The sequence below is a fragment of the Podarcis filfolensis genome, assembly GCF_964270895.1.
Source record: "Podarcis filfolensis genome assembly, chromosome: 1".
Classification (NCBI taxonomy): domain Eukaryota; kingdom Metazoa; phylum Chordata; class Lepidosauria; order Squamata; family Lacertidae; genus Podarcis; species Podarcis filfolensis.
In genome coordinates, this window is record NC_139604.1 from 128,425,262 (window position 1) to 128,431,954 (window position 6,693).

Genomic DNA, 6,693 nt, shown 5'->3' on the forward strand with positions numbered 1-6,693 from the left:
GACCAGAAGGAAAACCCCCTTCTGCGTATGCCTACCTTTTCCACCCCACTCTTTTTCATCCCTGAATTTGCAGACTTTTTAGGGTCATAGTATAATCGGAGTGAAGTTGAAAATGAGGACAGCCAAGATCTCCTGGCACTCACTTTGGACAAAGAGTTGGGATTTCTGAATGCTTAAGACCTCGGTCCTCCACTAGAAAACAAAGAAAAAAGGAAATGAAACACACCATAAAGAAGATAATCTAAATATAGCTTTGCTAGGGAGATATGCGCATATATGTGCACAGGTGGCAGCAACACACGCTTTGTGCAGTAACAGAAGATGCCCCAAATAAAGGCAATTTAATAACGTGCACACAGTCTCACAACCCCCTTGTGATGTGGCTAGCATGGCCAGGAGAGAAAGGCTTGGCGAAGTTGGAATTTGATTTGAAAGTGGCGCCAAATGTAATTTCTATAATACCCAGGGAAACACACAACAAAAACATTCTATTAAGGTTACAACACTTTGCAGATGGAAGCCCTTGTGGATGCTGCGTTAAAATGGTTTCTTCTAAACAGGTAAAGAGACCCCTGACCATTAGGTCCAGTCATGACTGACTCTGGGGTTGCGGTGCTCATCTCGCTTTATTGGCCGAGGGAGCCGGTGTACAGCTTCCGGGTCACGTGGCCAGCATGACTAAGCTCCTTCTGGCAAACCAGAGCAGCACACGGAAACGCCGTTTACCTTCCCGCCGGAGCGGTACCTATTTATCTACTTGCACTTTGACGTGCTTTCAAACTGTTAGGTTGGCAGGAGCAGGGACCGAGCAACAGGAGCTCACCCCGTTGCGGGGATTCGAGCTTCTGATTGGCAAATCCTAGGCTCTGTGGTTTAACCCACAGCGCCACCCGCGTCCCCTATGGTTTCTTCTACCTTCCCTTATTTTATTTTATTTTTAAATGGGGGGGGGCGGGGGAAACAGTTTACTTATCCAGCTAAGGAGAGATTTCATCTCAACCAATGCAGAATTTGAACCATGTTCTGTTTCAACAATATTCAAAGAACAATGGTCCACAATATTGAGGGAAACTGGGCAAGTTACATCCCAGCTTCTTGGTAGCCTGCTGGTTCTTAGTGAGATGGAGTCATTCCCATACTCTCCAGCTTTTCTCCAGTGAAAATAGGGACATCCTAAGGATCATATCAAAAACAGGGATGGAAACTTGGAGAGTCTGCATTCCTTAACAAATGCACTCCATTTAGAATGCTTAGGGACACGGGGAGCTGCCTAACACAGAGTCAGACCATTGGGCCATTTGGCACAATACTGCAGTGGCGTAGCGTGGGGGGTGCAGGGGGGGCGGCCGCACCGGGCGCAACATCTGGGGTTAGGGCAAATCCACGGGTTAGGGGGCGCAAGTTACTTGCCTTGCCCCGGGTGCTGACAACCCACGCTACGCCACTGCAATACTGTCCAGACTGACTGCAAGCAGCAATTCAGGATTTCAAACAGGAGTTTGGAAATGCTGGAGTTTGAACTCAGGACTCGCTGCCTGCTAAGCAGATGTTCTGCCACTCAGTTTGGGAAAGGAGATTCTTCCATCTCAACGCTGATGCTTGGATGTTCAGCTCCCATACAGCTGGAGGCACTCCCACAATGACAACAAGGGGCTGTAGCCAACTAATCTTTTTCTAAAACACCTGAAATTAATAGATCTAAGTCCGTCATGTTCCTTAATTTCTTTGTAGGAATAATAGTGAGGTAGGAGAGCTGAGAATAATGCCAATATATTTCACATCTGGCAACCAATGCGCCCCTTGGGTTTCAGATAAATTATGGGCAGAGAAGTCTAAGAAGCCTGGGACACAAATTTTCACTGCCCTCTAGCGGCTATGGTGCCTTATTTACCAGAAGTAATGCATTGAGTGTTAACTCTGGGGGCGTATTCTCAATGCTGACTAAACCAAGCCTCCGAAAAGGAGAGTGGCACGTCCCCATGTCCAACTGAGGTTTGTCTGCATCCTGTTGTGCCAACAAAGCTCTGCCCCAGCAGGTCCACAGGGGATTCCAAATTCAACAGGCTGGTTTGTGGGTTAGCTCAGAGGCAATGCCCAATTCATCAGGGTCAAGATCTTAAATTTCCTGAAGATTTTTCACTGGTCAGTGTTGCAGCCCTAGTTGGACATGTGATTGTGGAGAGCCTTTGCCCTGCAAGGAGTTGCTGCAATAAAGCATGACAACGGCTCATTGCCAAACAGAACAGAACAAGGTGCTAAGTCTAGTGTCCGTCATTTTTATGCACAGAACGCTTTTCTGTAACTGGGAGTCTTCATGGTTAAATGCTGCAACCTGCTGTTGAGTTCAGGCATTGCACATTCTCTGCCCCATCTCCCTATGTATGTTTTAAAGGTGCTTTTAGTTCACCAAAATAGCTAAATTTCCCCACAGTGTTTGTCATACAATCCTGAACGCAATTTCAGGTGGACTACAACTTCTGTCATCGTTGACTTTTGGTCATGCTGGTTATTTGATTAGTAATGTAAATCTATTTTGTATAGTTAAGTTTTCACCTCTTTCTTCAGTACATTTTATTTTATATTATTTTATTTTATTCCTATGGCTAGTGGCTGATGCAAATAAAGATTCTTCTAATTTGGGGCAGATGAGAGTCTGCAGGGCCACAGACCTTTGTTCTAGGTATTCTGTGGGAATAGCTTCTGAGCAAACTTTGCAGCTGTTAGGCTGCCAAGCAATCCAATGCACATTTACCGTATTTTTTGCTCTATAAGATGCACTTTTTTTTGTAATATTTTTTATTAAACAGCTTTTATATTAACACAAACAAAACATACAAAAACAAACCACACACGTTAACAGAACAAAAAACAAGTACCATTTCATGTCCTAATTTCTTAGACCTTACTTCCTCGACTTCCTCTTGCTTCCCGTTTCTGTATTCCAAGTTCTTACAATTATTCAGCGAATCTTCCCTTATTTTATTATAGATTTATGTTAATCGTCCTTATTCTCTCTGTCTTAACCATTACTAATAGTAACCATTTATTTTAAGCCCAACATCATTCTAACTGTCATTAATTTTATAGTATTTCTTTAAATAATCCTTAAACTTCTTCCACTCCTCTTCCGCCGCTTCTCTTCCCTGGTCTCGGATTCTGCTCGTCATTTCTGCCAAACCCATGTAGTCCATCACCTTCATCTGCCATTCTTCCAGTGTGGGTAGATCCTGTGTCTTCCAGTACTTTGCAATAAGTATTCTAGCTGCTGTTGTAGCATACATAAAGAAAGTTATATCCGTCTTTAACACCCCCTGGCCGACGATACCCAAGAGAAAGGCCTCTGGTTTCTTTGGGAACGTATATTTAAATACCTTTTTAAGTTCATTATAGATCATTTCCCAGAATGCCTTAATCTTCGGGCACGTCCACCAGAGGTGAAAGAATGTACCTTCCTTTTCTTTACATTTCCAACATTTATTATCAGGCAAATGGTAGATCTTTGCAAGCTTGACTGGGGTTATGTACCACCTATAAATCATTTTCATTATGTTTTCTCTTAAGGCGTTACACGCCGTAAACTTCAACCCGGTGGTCCACAACTTTTCCCAATCAGCGAACATAATGTTATGACCGATGTCCTGAGCCCATTTAATCATACTTGATTTTACCGTTTCATCTTGTGTATTCCATTTCAGCAGCAGGTCATACATTTTTGACAAATTCTTAGTACTAGATTCTAACAGTTCAGTCTCTAATTTTGATTTTTCCACCTGGAAGCCTATTTTACTGTCTAATTTAAACACTTCATTTATTTGATGATAATGTAACCAGTCTCTCACCTTCCCTTTTATTTTTTCAAAACTCTGCAATCTCAATTTGTCCCCTTCTTTTTCCAAAATTTCCCAATATCTTGGCCATTTCGACTCCATATTTAGCTTTTTGACTGCCTTGGCTTCCATTGGTGATAGCCATCTTGGAGTCTTATTTTCCAGCAGGTCCTTATATCTAACCCAGACATTTAATAGTGCTTTTCTATAAGATGCACTTTTCCCCTCCTAAAAAGTAAGGGGAAATGTGTGTGTGTGTTATGGAGTGAATGCAGGCTGCGCAGCTATTGCTGCGCACTGATCCCTCTTGCTCTTCTGGCTTCAGGGATAGCCACACAAAGCCTCCAGAGCGCTCCTTCGCTCAAGAGGTTTTGCGTGGCTTTCTTGTTTCTTGTTTTCCTCCTAGGTGCCTCTTATGGTCAGGTGTATCTTATAGAGTGAAAAATACGGTACTTTGGCTGTAAACAAAGAAGGCTTCCTTCTGAGTAAATATTAATAGCTGTGCTATAAAATTCTGTTTTTCAGATCTCCTTGCTGGCCTTCTGGCCTTTATAGTACACCAAAACTATAGCTCTGCAAGAGGCAAACTTCAGTTCCCAGGAGCCTTTGAGGGAAGCAGTGTGCTTTAAATGTATGGCATGGACTATCTGATGATAAGCGCCGGCTCCCTCGGCCTGAAAGCAGAGATGTGCACTACACCCCATAGTCAAATTCAACTGGATGTAACCATCCTCGGGTTCTTTACCTTTTACTTTTATTACTTCCTGTGATCTGGATGTTTCTGTTGATGTAGCGTAGAGTCACTTTGGAGAATAGAAGACATGGTGGAAACAGGACTTTAAGAAAAAGGGTTTATTCAGCTATCTACACCTTCGATCTGCATGGAGGAAGTCCAGATCTTACGGCATGGTCAGTTCGTTGTTGTTGTTGTTTAGTCATTTAGTTGTGTCCGACTCCTCGTGACCCCGTGGACCAGAGCACGCCAGGCACTCCTGTCTTCCACTGCCTCCCGCAGTTTGGTCAGTCTCATGTTTGTGGCTTCAAGAACACTGTCCAACCATCCCGTCCTCTGTCGTACCCTTCTCCTTGTGCCCTAAATCTTTCCCAACATCAGGGTCTTTTCCAGGGAGTCTTCTCTTCTCATGAGGTGGCCAAAGTATTGGAGCCTCAGCTTCAGGATCTGTCCTTCCAGTGAGCACTCAGGGCTGGTTTCCTTAAGAATGGATAGGTTTGATCTTCTCGCAGTCCATGGGACTCTCAAGAGTCTCCTCCAGCACCATAATTCAAAAGCATCAATTCTTCGGCGTTCAGCCTTCTTTATGGTCCAGCTCTCACTTCCATACATCACTACTGGGAAAACCATGGCTTTAACTATACGGACCTTTGTTGGCAAGGTGATGTCTCTGCTTTTTAAGATGCTGTCTAGGTTTGCCATCGTCTTTCTCCCAAGGAGCAGGCGTCTTTTAATTTCATGACTGCTGTCACCATCATGGAGCCCAAGAGAGTAAAATCTCTCACTGCCTCCATTTCTTCCCCTTCTATTTGCCAGGAGGTGATGGGCCCAGTGGCCATGATCTTCGTTTTTTTGATGTTGTGCTTCAGACCATATTTTGCGCTCTCCTCTTTCACCCTCATTAAAAGGTTCTTTAATTCCTCTTCACTTTCTGCCATCAAGGTTGTATCATCTACATATCTGAGTTTGTTGATATTTCTTCTGGCGATCTTAATTCCGGCTTGGGATTCATCCAGCCCAGCCTTTCGCATGATGAATTCTGCATATAAGTTAAATAACAAGGGAGACAATATACAGCCTTGCCGTACTCCCTTCCCAATTTTGAACCAATCAGTTGTTCCATATCCAGTTCTAACTGTAGCTTCTTGTCCCACATAGAGATTTCTCAGGAGACAGATAAGGTGATCAGGCACTCCCATTTCTTTAAGAACTTGCCATAGTTTGCTGTGGTTGACACAGTCAAAGGCTTTTGCATAGTCAATGAAGCAGAAGTAGATGTCTTTCTGGAACTCTCTAGCTTTCTCGCTCAGTTCAAGAGGCAGCAGTACAGGCATACAGCCTCTCTCTCCAAGATGGATCTCTCCTCCCCCCTTCTTCCTCCCCAAACCCCTTGCTGTCCCCCAGAGCAGGTACCCTGGCAACCTCCCAAATCCCCAGTGTTCATTCACATCTAGGAGCAAGAGAGAAGTTCCCTTCCATTGTTAATGGCCCCTATTGTACTCTTAATAGCCACAGATCAGCCAGGTTAATTTGCATAAGCCAGCCCAGGAATTCCCTGTCTGGAACAGCTCTGCAGTTTATGTTTTAATCCATATCCCAATTAATCAAAATACTAGCATTTATTCATTCCTAGGGTTTGGGGGGGGACTCCCCTCCAATCTATTACACTAGCACTAGCTTTGCTGCTGCATCACACTATTGACTCATGTTAAGATCGTGGTCCACCAAAACCCCTAGATCCTTTTTACATGTACTGCTAGTAAGCCAGGTGTCCCCCATCCTATATTTGTGCATCTTGTTCTTCCTTCCTATGTGCAGCACCTGACATTTGTCCTTATTGAAATTCATTTTGTTAGCTGGGGCTCAATGTAGGGTTTCAAAAAAGAGGACACATTTGCCAACTTCTGCTTTTAACTAGGGATCGCTATGATGACTCTACCCATGAAAAAGAGGGCATGCCCTGGACAAATGGCAACCCTAAATTCTGATTCTTTCTTCTGTGGCATTAGCTACCCTCCCGGTTTGGTGCCATCTGCAAATCTGATGAGCATTCCCATTGCTCATCAGAACTTGCTCCCTATACATTTCTAAAATACTGTGGGCTGATCTTCCTACCAGCCTATCAGACCTAGA

General features: G+C 43.8%; 1 long non-coding RNA gene across 1 annotated transcript in view; it reads right to left on the bottom strand.

The window, feature by feature from the left end:
- Positions 1-3,182: 3,182 nt before the first annotated feature.
- The window catches only part of LOC310766573, a 123,015-nt gene continuing 119,504 nt past the window's right edge, over positions 3,183-6,693 (bottom strand). The window contains exon 3 of the long non-coding RNA XR_014550264.1: positions 3,183-3,233. This is a non-coding gene — a long non-coding RNA (uncharacterized lncRNA). The remainder of the gene's footprint in view (positions 3,234-6,693) is intronic.